The sequence below is a fragment of the Ascidia mentula genome, chromosome 7, assembly GCF_947561715.1.
Source record: "Ascidia mentula chromosome 7, kaAscMent1.1, whole genome shotgun sequence".
NCBI lineage: Eukaryota > Metazoa > Chordata > Ascidiacea > Phlebobranchia > Ascidiidae > Ascidia > Ascidia mentula.
The window spans coordinates 18,419,702-18,434,475 of record NC_138572.1 but is presented as its reverse complement, the minus strand read 5'-3'; the positions used below and the strand labels follow the sequence as shown (position 1 = coordinate 18,434,475).

At 37.3% G+C, this 14,774-nt stretch overlaps 1 protein-coding gene and 2 pseudogenes across 1 annotated transcript in view; all 3 read left to right on the top strand.

The window, feature by feature from the left end:
• Nucleotides 1-14,774, top strand: part of LOC145909732 (uncharacterized) — a 247,822-nt gene that overhangs the window by 5,618 nt on the left and 227,430 nt on the right. The gene's annotated exons all lie outside the window — the stretch shown is intronic.
• On the top strand, nt 8,981-11,118 carry LOC145909042 (uncharacterized; annotated as a pseudogene).
• On the top strand, nt 11,218-12,934 carry LOC145908807 (uncharacterized; annotated as a pseudogene).

Here is a 14,774-nt window from a genome sequence, read left to right as displayed (position 1 = left end):
CAGATAATGAAAACAAAGATGGTATAATTGAACCAGGACAATGGTTTTCCACAGCAGCATCCCGCTGAGACGCCATTCCACACACCGCTTTGTAATTTAGTTACGGCGCCATTTCGTGCACTCAAAACAATCGCTCACATGTCAAACGCGGTCACATCACACAACCACAAACCAAAATAATATATGTCCTCTTCTTTGAAGCAGTCGCCTTGCACTTTCGCATCAATGTGTGCTGAAATGTTCTGTAGAAATTGGGGTTTGTTTTGTTTGTTGATTACGTGTTCAGCTGCAATTAAATTTGTTTCGTGACTTCTGACTCCAGACTCCAGATAAACCAAACTTGGGTTAGTTTGTTTTATTCAGAATACACCAAGACACAACACAGATATGTGGGAATCAGACGTTTTTGGTCCTACAAGCACGCCAAAATGTAGAACAGATTGGTGAAACTACACTAGGCCAAAGCCCAATGCAGAATAATTTCAGACCACAAGACTACGGAATTTATACACACTTGAATTATGCGTTCGCGTGAGACCACGATATCGATAATTGCATCTTACGAGCGATTCTCCTGTGTCGTTCCAAGAACTGTGGTATTTACCTGGGCGGTACAAAACTGCAAGTCATTCTCATTACGTCACAGCATATACGTCATAGTTCCCAACTCAGCACAACTCAACACGCGCGCACAATAAAACAAACACGGAATCGTCTGTAGTGTAAACGGGCCTTTACTGTTATGACATCATAAAGACGTTTTTGACCTTGATTACAAAGTATTGTAGTCGAAAAAGACTTTAAATGCAAGTGTTTGGAGGGTAAACGTCCTTTCGTAATTTTGGGTCAGTTCTGAGCTGTATTCCCATGCATGGGTTTTAAAGACGTTTGTTTAATTGCTTCAGGAGTCGCAAGTAAATATCATCTGCATTCAATTTGAATTTTTAATTATAAAATAAACACAAAACATTCAAATATTTTCAGTGTTGATGACGAAGTGAAGAACGACTGCTCAACAACAACAACAACCAACTACATACAGGGGGAGTGGGTGTGTACGGTAAGTGAGAATGCATAACTTATTTTTAGTCGGAAATAAGTGGTTTAGATGTTTACGTACATTTGTAGGTTCTTACCAACACAATGTACTTACTCACTTGCTGGACAAACTCCAGTTTAAACAAACGTTTGCAACAATGTTTACGCAGTCGAACGCAATGAATATTTGTTACCTTCATGGTTTGGTTTCTGTAGTTTTCTAAACTACTGTGGAACAAACCAACACTCAGAGACATGAACCGAGTTACAACCAATGTAGTGGTTTTGCAATTTCACTTGTTCGTTTCAAAGCGAATTAATTCACGACAAACAATGAAATGATTTTTTGAAACGAACAAGTGAAATTGCAAAACCACAACATTGGTTGATGCTTCATTCTATGATCAAAGAACGTCACATGAATACTTGTGTCTCGAAGATGTTTGTTAGATACGAGATTGTCACAGCACCGGGATCATCCATTTATTCCAATTCTAAATGTTTCTGTCTATGGCGCCATCGCGACCACTTCAAACACTGTTGCATGTAGAAAGATTACGTTGTACAGACGTTGTTATATACCGGTAGGCAACATTAACTGACATCATCACAAAAGCCATACTACACCTGCTTCGTTGCTATAAAACACATGGTTCAACTAATGCCTCCAAAGCGCGTTGCATTCGGCTGCTCCAGGGTGGACATGACTTCCGCTGCTTCTCACTTTGCCGTTATCTTCGCGGACTATGTACGAACCCGGTGTCTCATGAGGTTGAGCCACTTCGTAATAACGAACTTCACTGTCGTAGCCGACAAACTTCCCCGTAATATCGTTACGGATTCGTTTGATTACTTTTATCGCGAGTTAAAACATCTTAGATATTTTCAATCAGATTCCTTATCATCATGAAAGATTGTTCGCTCTCTTTGACAACTTGCACATTTGTTAACTGTTTGTAATGTACCTTAATCTCAAAAGCTGGGAGTTTGGAATTCCACCCCATTGTTTAAAATTAACTATGGGATGTGGTGGCGAGTAAAACTAGCTTCGCATGCAAGATTGCTTATTCTGAAACATTCAAGAAAAATCCCACTTTTATTTTGGAAAAATTGGAACAAGACTTCAATTACACGTGATAATAATTACTTAAATAATCCTGTTACCTTACTAAACAAATACCTTCAAGGTCGTTAACAGTTGGAACTCGTGCTTGTACCGAGTTCCCCAGACGTTTTCTGTGCAACGTTGACATGCGTGGAATTTATGTGGTATTTGGGTTGCACTAAACCACCCAATACGGCATGTAGTACTGATTTGTGATACCTACATGTTTAACAATTGCCACAACAATAAGAGGCAGACTTTTGTGGGTACTTAAAGTACTGCGACCACGGCGAGAGTTTTAAAGAGGAGTCGCGTGAAAAGTCAATTTCGTTGTCACATTCCACACGTTTAAGATTTAATTCTCGCTTTCGTCACAAATTGTATTTGTTCGTCAAGCTTATTTTGCTATTTTCTTTGTTTTTTACCAGGTTGATGCAAAAACTTTAGCCAAACTTTTGAGAAATAAACATGTTGTAATGCATGACAATCACATAGTGATCACATTCCCAGGTATAAAAATCTCGAACAAGTTTGCTATCACGACGTTTGTTGCTGTCAGTGTTTTGGTGGACGTGTCCAGGTGTCCCACATGGGCACTGTTACCTGACAAATTGAGTTCGCAAGTTGTCACGGATTTATTTCCTACCTCGGCCCGGACCCTGCAGTAATGGTTCACCACTGAATCCAAAGTCTCTCACGCTGGTTCGCCAAATAGGCTTTTCTTTAATAAACAGGCTAAAACGACGGTAAAACGTGCATATACTCAGTAAAAACCAATACCATCGACACTCCTTTCGTTTTTCCACACTCACTATCAGTACAGCACGACCCCCATTTTGAAACTAGCTCGATCGTATCCAAAGCACCTCCTCGCACCGGTAAATTAACCAATCAACGGTTTTTCATGAAATTAATGGCTAAATTTGGAAGCTAAAGTCTCTCTCGCTAAATGGGCTTTTCTTTAATGAACAGGCTAAAATGACGGTAAAACGTGCATATACTCAGTAAAAACCAAATTGTAAATTAACCAATCAACGGTTTTTCATGAAATTAATGGGGCGTTACGGGACGACGTGGCAAACATAGAAAAACGAATAAAGTGCAAAAATAAAGTGTCAGAAAAGATGAAAACATAAACAAAAGTGCGATGTGATCTGCGCATATATGTAATGATCAGCGATTTAAATAAACAACGCAGGTGAACAAAAAAAAGCATAAAGACAAGAATTAGTGCTGTGTGTCAGGTGTCTTTTCGCCACACGCATAAAGATTAAGGTCACTGCTGAATTGTCGCCACCGGATTTACAGATTTTGTGGCAGAGAAATCTGTTTCAAAATTTACTAATGATAAAACCTCCTGTAACAGCCACGAAATCCTGACAAGCGTTACAATAACTAATAAAAGATTCGTTTAAAATAATACCCAAAATATTCCTTCCAGCATGAGCAACAAATCGTTCGCACAAAAACATACCAGAAACCATGTAATGTGTTTTGCACAGATTTGGCTGTATGCGAGTAGGCTCGACAACAAACTTCTGTGCGATGGGAGGCGGGATTGCGATGATCGGATCTACAATTTTGACACACGTCGATACTTCGCCCACGATGAAGATCCTAAACTTTGCAAACATCGGAAATACTGCGACGCAAAAGACGGACTCCTCAATATTCCTATGTCCAAAGTATGCGACGGTTTCATCGATTGCAAGGATAAAAGTGACGAATATCCAGAACAACACTGCACAAAGGAAGGAAGATTCTACTGTTCAGCGTTAAACGGAGCCAAAGTAAAGTGATTTCTTGTCAACAAAACCACAAAAAATTAATGACACCCTAATTGCAAGAGTTAGAGTAAAATCACTTCAAGCTGTATATTAACTATAAAAGACAAATAGGTATTGGTGTCTGTTGTTCAGTATTGTTTGTCATAATGCCCTTTGTAGAATCTTTCGAACACAGTTAACCACAAAGACTGTTTAAGTATTCTCTAAATTCTTGTGATAGATTTCTGTCAACGAATCGGATGTTTGTGACCTCACAATTAACTGCGATGATCAAAGTGACGAAATAAATTGCACAGGGGACGGAAGGTTTTATTGCGAAAACAAACATCCATTGTTCTTTAAGAAAGAGAAGGTAAACACGTGTTAACAATATTTAAGTTTTGTGTCCAGTGGCAAAGATGTTTTAATTCCGTGCATGTTATTATTGTGACCGAAATTAATTCAGCGAACCCGAATTCGGACTAAAGTTATTGGGAGGGCGGGTATGGAAGTTTTAGGACCGATTTAGAAAGACCTTTTCTCCGTTTTTTAGCGCTCAATTCCCCAACCCCAACTATGGTAAACGCTCAGTTCACCCTGCACTAACGATTCACCGACAAAACAATAGTTAAGAGCCGAACTACAGAGGCGGATACTTTCATAATTAAACAAAATGACATCAATATGAATAAAACTTTAGAAGCGCCCAATGTTAAACCGACGAATATCGTAGGATAAAGTGCGACCCACTGCACAAATCATGTTCTTTACAACTAACGGCACAAGCACACCTCAACGTTTGCCACCAGATGAGAACTGCCAGTTTACCTATTAGTTCTTATTTTTGTCGCCAGTTTTCTGGCCAATTAGCGCGTCACACGCCTTCCACGTATACAAAACTACACGTGTATATTGGAGTACACATTTTTTGTCTAATTTCCATAGTTCCGTTATTCACCAATTACATACAAAACAGTAATTTCGCATTGTGCTGTTTACAAACGCCAATATGACCAACTTAACTACAAAGTTTTCTTTAATTTACTCCACATAGAAATTCAATGGAGTCGGCGACTGCTCTGATTGGTCAGACGAGTGCCCAACAAATACAAAAGTGATCAATGAAAACATATTTTCATCACGATACGAGTTGATTGCAAACCCATTTCTACGAGCCATAGTGTGGATAATGGGGATGCTCGCCATTGCCGGAAATTTGGTAAAATAAACAAAGTTTGTTTAGTCTTTGTTGCACAATAAAAACACGTGTTATATTCTTTTAATTTGCTTTAAGGTTGTCATGGTGATGGAAGGTAAAACTTTGGCGACGACAGAATCACAATCTGCTGCATTTCGCTCAAACCATCTGCTCGTTTTGAATTTATCAGTTTCCGATCTACTCATGGGAGTTTATCTGATCATGCTGGGCGCCGCTGGTGTCAGATACTCCGGAAATTATTGTGCCAATGACCTTATATGGAGATCAAGCGGAAGTTGCAACACAATGGGGGTATTGGTTTTGCTTTCCAGCGAAACATCGGTGATTACAATGGTTCTGTTGACCATATTCCGACTGTATGCTGTGAAAAACGTAAGTGAAACAATTGTATTTGGTTAAGTCAAATATTGCCAACTTCGTTGAACCGTTGACGGCCCTTATCGCTAGAATCTAAGCCTGACATGAGAAACGAAACTAAAACGAAAATTGTCAAAATGACGTAGTTTTGCCCAATTTGGGAACTACAGAGTAGAGAAAGAAGGAGCAATTTCCAGTCCGATGGGATTCGAACTGACAACTATGTTCCCCATCCCTCGATTTGAAATAACAACCGAACTTGTAAACTTATTGCTTTTAATGAAAACACGTCAATGTTCTCTTTTGTTTCAGCCACTTGATGCATCCTTGAAACCGGAATTGAAAACTGTCATCCTTTCCATTATCCTCTCCTGGGCATTCTCGTTTACAATTGCTTTTATTCCACTCGCAACTCAACTTCAACATTTGTTCGAAACCAAAGCTTGGATGAATGAAAATCCGTTTTTTGACAATGTTGCAGTCGACTTCTCTAGTAAGATATTTTGTCGTTTTTTGGTGATGAAATCAGTTTCGAATGACACTGGCGCTACGTATACAGGCATGAATAACTTCATGGATCGATTTGTAACTTTCCAACACAACTTCACAAGCAACGATTCCCAAGTACTCAACACTGCCATCATGCGAGTGAATGATGCTAATTCCTGGATGGATTTTCTGGATATTCTTGAGGATTACAATTACACTGAGTTATTTGATATTTCTGGATATTTGGGGTTCGTTTTTATAATCGCAAAATGTTCAATTCTATCGCCCCAAAATTATCTGTGTGTAGATATTACAGCAGCAGCAGCGTTTGCATCAGCAAACTTTATGTAACGACCAACGACAAGGCATGGGGATATTCCATTGCCATTATTACTCTCAACTACCTGGCCTTCATGTTCGTGGCAATTACGTATTTGTGGATTTACAAGAAGACAACTGCCAGTGCCAGACAAGTGAACGAGAGATCAAGAGATGGCAGGGTGGCAAGACAAAACAAAGGTAACCGCATTCGTATTTGCAAACATATTATTCCAGAAATGCTGTTTGTTTCGGCAGAAATGCAAAAGAAAATCCTCCGGCTGATAATTACCGATTTTCTCTGCTGGGTTCCAATTTCAACTATGGCATTTGTAAACTTTGGTGGAGTCCCCATGCCTCCAGTGATGTACGCTGTGTCAGCAATCATCCTACTCCCCATCAACAGCTCTCTAAATCCCCTCATCTACTCCAACGCACCGAAACTCCTCTATGATAAAGTCCGGGATGTCCTACGTGCCGTTTTCAGGCCTCAACCACAGGAAGAGCAACAGGAAAATGTGGTTGTGGTTGCTAACCGACAAAACTTACATGTGGTTGAAGCAGAAACTGATCTGTAAATAAACCTTGGGTTTTGGTTTTGTGCAAAATGTGAACTTTTTCTTACATCGAATTGACAGAACCGACTCCATACGCTTACCTTCCATGTGTGGAATTGTATTTGTGATGGCAGAGTAATTCCAACACAAAATTGATATTTCAAATGACATTTTTTGTTTCCTTGTCTCTATTATTGCCCGGTCACGCATTTCAGTTGTATTATGTGAGTAATCATTTCATGTGCCAAGGTTTGAGTCACGTGATGAGTTGGTCGGACTCGTTATCCAACACATGAACACTCTTATTATGCGTGAGTGTTGGAACGATTGGACATTAAAATGATGCGGGGACTCCCCTTGCTTCCAGTGGCTCCCCACTTTATTTTATTTTCTATCGAATTGGAGAAACATTTGAGTGCATTTGTGGCGTGCAAAGTACCAACCATCCATCGTATGAGATGAAATATGATAAAGTTGGAACATAATGGGGATGAAATCCGTGTGTTTAACGACGAATATGAACTTATCGTGTCGTTGGATGGTCGTTTACTTGTGAATATGATGTTATGATGTTGGAAATGTTTCATGAAACCAATACAAACAATCGGGAGAGGGAAATATATTCTACCAACTACAAAACTTCACCGAAAAATGTTGAAAACCCCCTCAAAACCCCTCTCACATGCCTTGTACATAATCCTGTGTATCATGGATAACATGGATAAGTATGGTTTAATGCAAACAAGCTGTTGTAAAATTCTTGGCAGGACAAACTGTCAGTGTAAACACCAATAAGAATTGCGTTTATCGTAACGTGGCATCAAAACGTTTTTTGTTTGAAGTTAATTCTTCTTGCCATGAACTACCGTTTGGTACAAACTAGCGGTTAGTTTTATCCCTTTAAAGTGTTTTCGTTAAAAAATATTTAAACTTTCACTAACATTTTACAATCGTTTTGTCAAATTTAACATCTGTTCTTCTGACTCAATAAAAACGTTACTTTATTGAACGACGTTTCGCCTGTTATCAAAATGGATATCAACTCGTTTCCCTCATGATGTTATCGGTCCTCATTCCATTTTGTTTTTCATTATTACTGTTCATACGCGTTCAGTTCACTTTGTGCGGAAATAAAATTCAATTGAATGGAAGTTGTGGAATTGATGAGCTTGTTAAAATCTATTAAGAACTCAACCTATATCCTGATTGACATTATTGGCTAAGATAACCACCAAAATTCGCGCCAAAGAATTTTTCCAGATCGGAATCCACGAATTATTGGGACCAGTTTTGGTGAAAAATAACAATATAATCTAGAATATCTCTTATAAAGAACAAAAAACAGTGAGTTTAAGACTTAATATTTAACCTGCTGAATCCTTGTTTAATGAAACTATGTGTGGTTAAGGTAGTCAATGTGTCTGGCTGCGTCCATTCTTTCCCAGTCGGAATTTATGGCCGATTTATAATCGATCATGTGTGAACTCTTTTGGATTATATTCGATTATCTTTGACAAAATATCTCTAAGATTTCAAAGATAATGATCAAATAATTATACACTTTTGATTTCTGAACCTCGACCATCGCTTTATCCATGAACGCGGGACCATAAGAATATTTATCATTAATATTAAAATAGGTAAAAAAAAGGAAACTATGTTTCGTATTATTACCAGAAGTTCACAGATTAGGCTATTTAAAAGTTTGGGGTAAAGAAGAATTACTTTATCAAATATTTTTTACTGACCGAAAAAAATGTGTTGATTTCTATTGCACATTTTAAAATGTTTAATGTTTGCAAACAATTGTGATACAAACAATCTTTTTTAAACATATTTTATAATTTTGTTGATTGTATCGCTTTATCTTATGCCGTGAATAATTAATTTTTTAAACGGTTTCAACCGCGCTATCGCATCACGTGACTTCTTTTAACCAATAAGCGATTTCCTCGTTGACTCGGCAGATACGGGCAAATGCGGTCTTTTGATTAGGTGTACTGAAGGTAGGCGACAGGATATGCAGATCAAGTGCCTATTTTTTCGTGTTATATGTTAATGTTGATATGTTTTGAAGGTTTAGGTTATTGCTTGTAAAGCTTTGTGTTTGTAACGCACGAGTTATACTAACATGCCCGCTGGTGAAAGACCAAAGCTGAAAAGAACATTTCATAAACCTTACAGTGAATTATCGCGAAAGCAAAAATGGCTTCGCCGGAAAAGTGCTGAGCAATTATGTGAGTCGCCTTGTAGCAGCAATAAAAGCTTTTTACCAGGTTCACCAACTTCGATTTGTGATGATGATTTGCCAAGTTTGCCTAATGAAAACCATGTGTCTTCATCTTCAAGTGATGAGTTTGAAGATTCTGCTGTTGTTACAGTTACACACAATGTACAAGATGCAGTAAAGCAACCGTTAACAGTAACTGAAAGAATTACTGAATGGGCTTCATCACAAGTACATGTACCTAAAGTTGCTGTAACTGCTCTTTTAAAGTCACTACAACAAGTTCATAATGAACTTCCTTGTAGTTACAAAACTTTAATTCATCAGCCACATCTTGCCTATGAACACATGGGAGAAGGCAAGTATGTTCACATGCCTAATTGGATATCATCGTTAAAATCTTTGTTGGGTTATTTTTTTAGCACTGCAACTGGTTGTGTACAGTATTGCCTAGTAATAAATATAAATGGTTTGCCTTTATTTCGACATTCACCTAATTTCAAGTTATACCCAATCTTGGTGTCAGTGTATAAAACAAAGATGCGGCCAATTTGTGCTGGTATCTATTGTAACCGTGAGATGCCAGATCCTAATACATTGCTCAACAAGTTTTTGACAGATCTAAAGGAAATCATTTTCAATCCCATTGTAATTAATGATGTTGTCTTCAATCTCAGCAAAAATTGCATTTTTGTTTGTGATGCCCCAGCCAGGTCATCCTTAAAAAAAATTAAGACTCACTCAGGTTATAGCAGTTGTGAGCGATGCCAAATTTTGGGAAAATATGATTCTTTGTCAAGACATGTATGTTTTTTGGAAACTAACTGTCAGCCTAGAACTGATGAATTGTTTGCCTCACATTCATGCTCTTCTCACCACAATGGGACTTCTGTACTAATGGAGTTTGGGATCCCAATGGTTTCAAGCTTCGTACTGGATTACATGCACCTTGCCTGCCTTGGTGTTATGAAACGTTTACTTTCCTTTTGGAATGGATCTACTCGGTAATAAACAGTTTTATTGGCTTTTGACCTGGAATACATTGTATGAAATTAATTACTTTTGTATATTTTGCAGAAAACGACATGCACAACTTTCTCGTTTTTCCATCAGACTTCTTGACAGTAAAGTCCATGGCTTAAAGGAATATGTCCCAAAAGAATTTAATAGCAAACTCAGGCCCATGGCAGATTTATGTTATTGGAAAGCTGCAGAATTTCGGATGTTTCTGTTGTATGTTGGCTTTGTGCTCCTTAAGGACAAGGCAGTTTTACCAAGGCAAAAATACAAACATTTCATCAAATTCAGTATTTCAATGAGAAAATTGCTATCACCATGTGCTACAAATGCAGATATTGATATGTCCCGAAATTTTTTTAATGATTTTTGTATCGATTGCCCCAAGCATTACGGGGATGGATTCATGTCATATAATGTGCACAGTTTAGTTCACTTGCCAGACGACTGTGATCTTTATGGTTCTTTGGAACTAATTAACTGTTTTCCTTTTGAAAGTTATTTGGGGATGTTAAAACAATGTTTGCATTCAGGCTATAAACCATTTGAGCAAGTGGGAACACATGCATTTCATCAGAATGAAAGCATTTTGATTTCCATTAAAAGGGAACTTTTATTATCACCTCCAGGTTGTGTTCATAAACACAATTTACATGGAATTTCATTACCTAGTTTTGAAGGAAGAAATGTGCAGCATTACAAAAAGGCCAAGTTGCTAAATGGTTGTATTATTTCTGTAGCAAATATTGCAAATTCAACCATTAGAAGGGGATCAGTAATTGCTGAAGTAAATGATATTGTTTCAATTAATATATCCCATTTTTTTGTGGTTAAAAAATATTTAACAATGAAAGAACTGTTTAAAAGAACTGATTAAAACACCAGTTTCATCTTTTGCTGTTGGCATATATGTTGTTTCCAATTTAAATAATGATTATGATATACTGCCATTTGACATGTCTGTTGTGAAATGTTTTTTATTGCCTTATGGTAAAAAGTTGGTCGCTATGGATTTGCTTCATTGAGTGTATTGCCAATTTTATAAAATTCCTTTTACACTACAGTATAAACTCCTTTAACAGTTGCATTTTATTTGTTTGTTTATTAATCTACAAAGCTAAAAAATGAAAAATTTTGTGTGCGTGAGGTTTGTCCGAGGAAAAAAATCTGACATTGTGTACAAACATTGGATGCTCGGTGAAACTCGTTGTAGATGGCCACCAGACGATAGTAATGTGCAAAGCATGGTGAAGAATAAAGTGTTATCTGAAGAAACTTGGAAGGTGTATTCATGTGAAATATTATGTCAGTCAAGTGGGTATTTCCATTGTTTTACTTTGTGACCTATTATTTAAGCAGCTCTGATTTGGCAACTGGTTTCAGATCTTTTGGTGTAATTTGTTTAACCAAAATTTGTAAAATTAAAAATATAAAATGTGTTACTATTCAAAAAGCACAGTTTAATGGAATGGGGTATGTGAATCTTCATGCAAAATTTATACTTTTATTAGCTGAGTAATATGCAGACTTTTAAATTACAATATTGTGTAATGTGTTATTTAGATTCACATGATCGGTGCATAAAAAAGGCATATACTGCAGAGGAATTCAATGAGTCTTCTGAGGATGATGGTAGCCCCAAAACTTTAAAAATGCCTACACTACTAAGGGAAAATGCTATTTACCCAAAAAGGTAGTTTGGGTGTAAAGCTTACAAATATTTTTTCACACTTGTTGCAATTAAAGTTTGCTGTGCTTGCTTTGCAGAATGTTTATTACTCCGCAACAGCCAGCTCCCAAAAAAAAGCCAAAGTTGATGATGCAACCAACCTCAGTAACATGCACTGGGAAATGAAAATGATCAAAACTGATGTTGCAAATATATTGAACATTGTAAAAGCAAATAAAGTCCAAATTGAAGAGGTTCTTGCAACAGCCAAAGATGTAGGACAAAAACAAACTTTAACAGAAACTAAAATGCCAACATTTCAACCAGCTTCATCTGACAAAGAACTGAATGAAATTCTGGATCACTTTAAAGCAAGATTGTGTTTGTTTTTTATATGCAACATATGTGTGAACATGCTCTTGCATGTTTCAAGCTGACTTTTCACTTCACAGGACTATGAAATTGTTGCCAGAAAAATAGAAAGAAGAATGTTACGCTCGACAGTAAGGTCATTTATGAAGTGCTTCATGACGAGATCATTGGCCATGACATACTCTTGGTCGGGGCTTGGATGCCAACGAAAAGCTACAAAAAAAACATTTCGTGGTTCTTCATTAGATGATGTCCTTCGTAGTAAGTTGTTATTTTTCTTAAAAATTTTTTGACTTTGTAGGTCATGTTAAGTTTAGAAAATATGACAGTGTAGCTGCCTCTCTAACTACGTTTGCGCTCCTACAGCGAACCGGACAAATTGCCTTTTTTCTTTTACTCTCGTCCCCTGTGGTTTATTCGCCCATTGTGTCATTCCTTTAGTTTGTACCTCGAATAAACACCTCGCTACAACAGTGCTGATATTTTATTTGCTTTGTTTTTGTTTAGAATGCCTGCAGTTTACAAGTCATAAGTTGGCTAATGGGCAAGATGTCATCAATGACATCAAGGCAGTACTGTCAGGTGCTGCAGATTGGGATGGAGGAAGAATAAGAAAGAGGCCAAGGGACATTGATAAGAGTCATGATACAGAACAATCTCATGACAGAGGAACATCTGCATCCACTGATGATACAGCAATATCTGCATTCACTGATGATTCAACAACATCTGTGTCCTCTGCTGATACAGATAAATATGTGTCATCTGATGATAGTCTTTCATCAAGTGCCTCAGACTGAGTGTACTTGCAGTCATTTCTAATTTCGTTTCGCAAAACTGTATGTGAATAAATTTCACTGATTGCCTAACATGTTTAGTGTGACTGAATCGAGCGTGGATCAAGAAAGATATAGGGGTAATACCTGTGATCTCTGGCATTGTACAAGCATGATATCAGAGATGATTTATGCACGACAATTTATCTTTGACCGATGTTACATTTCCTTACATACCCTAGGATAATAACAAGTGGGGAGATATGGCTAGACTATCGTATCATCACACATGACATGGTGATAAGTCTAGTAAGATCGAACATAATTTTTCCGATTGGGAAGGCACGATCAGTTTCTTAATGTGATAAATGTTATTCAAAACGGGTTGTATTTGAATCAGAAGCTGATGATGTCTTTAGGCGAAATATATTTTCTGAGCATCAACAAACAGAGTTTTGTGCATGATCGCTGTATTGGAAATTACTTAGAAATACATATCGAGATACGGTGCACGATCGACATGTCAGAAAACACCTTGGTTAAAAATCCAACTTAAATTAATATTCTACAAACACTGTTAGGTTGCTTATATGTTAGACGTGCACATGTTTAATGGTAACACCAAGCACAACAACAACGAGGACAATAGCAACGAGTCACGCCACAACCTACGCAGCCTCTTACAAACCAAACCCAGCTACAACCGTAACCATTCATCTCCAAACTTCTGCTACAAACGAATCAAAACCAAATTCTGCAGCCTCCATTCGTACGTTCATTTTTATTAACTTAAGAAAGAGAATTTCCACTTTCCCGAACAAATGCTTTTGTTTGCCTTGAGCAGCAATTCTCACTCGTTCGTCAGATGCAATCCAATACAGTCACGACCCTGCAATCATGGACATAGCCTCTTTGGCACTTGATGGCATTATTATTGTTGCTGTTGTCATTGGGATTATCTGCTTCTGGTCGCGTACAAAACATATGTAAGTCTGTGTGTTGTTGCTTATGATTAACGTTACTTGTTTTCAACTAGTAGGATTTGTAATAATGTGATATTTAGAATTGATCTTCAAATCAACCTTATGGAAAATGTTGCTTCTATAGGTGAGTTAACACATTTCCTCAGTAAACCAAACTTACCTCAACAACTTAAGTTTAAATTAACCCTTTCCATATATTTCATCAAAATCGTCGGGGTTGAGAAATATGTGTTGGTTTATTTTTCACAGAACCAAGAAATCGAGCCGAAAGAAACAAAGTTGTCCACAACTATGACGTCATCAAATAACCGCTTTACGTAAATACGAGTGTGAAAAACAACCCTGAGGAAGCTTACATGAAATGTGTTTAGTTTTAATCTCAGCTCTAAATAATATTATCGATTTATGTTAAAACAATATATTGCATTGTAACTGTATCAGAGCTATTAGATGAATCCACTTTTGTCGTGAGAATTTTGTGTACGTTAAGTTTAAATAATAAAGCAAAGAGTGATGTCATGAATTAGAACAAAAACGATTTATGCGTCACCAGACAGATTGTGCTCTAGAACATCTTTGCGACACATATTGCAAACGTACGAGAGTCCACTTCCAATGCAGTTGACAATTTCTGGTTGTTTTATTTTCCAATCAGAGCAATTTGAGGATAATTGTAATGTGCTTCTAATTTTCGAAATACAATTGAGCTTCAATTTAACCTTCATCCATTTAAGTCACTAGGAGCACCAGAGCATGAAAGTGTTGCAAAACGTGGCACGTGATTAGATAGACAACTGGTGATGAGAAAGTAACAGTTGTGAAGAGCAATTATATGTTTTGCACAACTTTTGAACGCTAAGTAATTTAATAACCCACGCTTT